Genomic DNA, 764 nt, shown 5'->3' on the forward strand with positions numbered 1-764 from the left:
TCTCAAATTGTATCTACTGAAAAAATGTTTCTAAATCAAATTTGTAACATACATTTTATTTTTATTTATTTTGCTACATATTTTCACCACCCACCCTATTTGGACACAAACCCCACACATCTTTCCGGTTCGTGTCTGTGCTAGCGCAAAAAGTGAGAAACCTTAGTATTCGATTAAAATCGGAGGGAATTTTAAAACTTGTGCCACCGTATGGAATGATTCAATCCGAGACTTTATTCTTGTTTTATATATTTTCGCTTAGGAGGCAATATATAAATGGTCGATACTATTCAAATTAAAAGAATAATTTCCTTCGAAAATCTTTTGTTTTTAGTTTTGGATGCAAGATTTTGTGCTGATTAAAAACAAACAAATTTCGTTTAGAATAGTTTCATAATGCAACTGCTTCTATAGTTCTTACACCAGTTTAATCACTTGTGGATCCGCCAACGGTTTACTTTGTATAGTTCCGTTTGTGAATTATAAACATGTAGGAGGTTAAGTTTAATTGGGCTTGTTTATTTCGACTTCTATTGAAATTCGAATATTTCTCGATTCTGAATGACCCACTGTGCGTCGCGCATGTTATCTCTTTCACAGGGTGGCTCCTGGAAGTGTGGACACCCTGTGTCAGCCAAACTACCACCATTGCAGCAACAACAACAATAAACAAGTGCTTCCGCTCTCACAGGCTTTCTCTCTCACCCACTCTCTTTTGCAAAACGGGGCTTTTCACGAGCTTCATTGCTCAGTTTGTAGACAAC

The sequence above is a fragment of the Drosophila elegans genome, unplaced genomic scaffold (assembly GCF_018152505.1).
Source record: "Drosophila elegans isolate 14027-0461.03 unplaced genomic scaffold, ASM1815250v1 contig_208, whole genome shotgun sequence".
Classification (NCBI taxonomy): Eukaryota; Metazoa; Arthropoda; class Insecta; order Diptera; family Drosophilidae; genus Drosophila; species Drosophila elegans.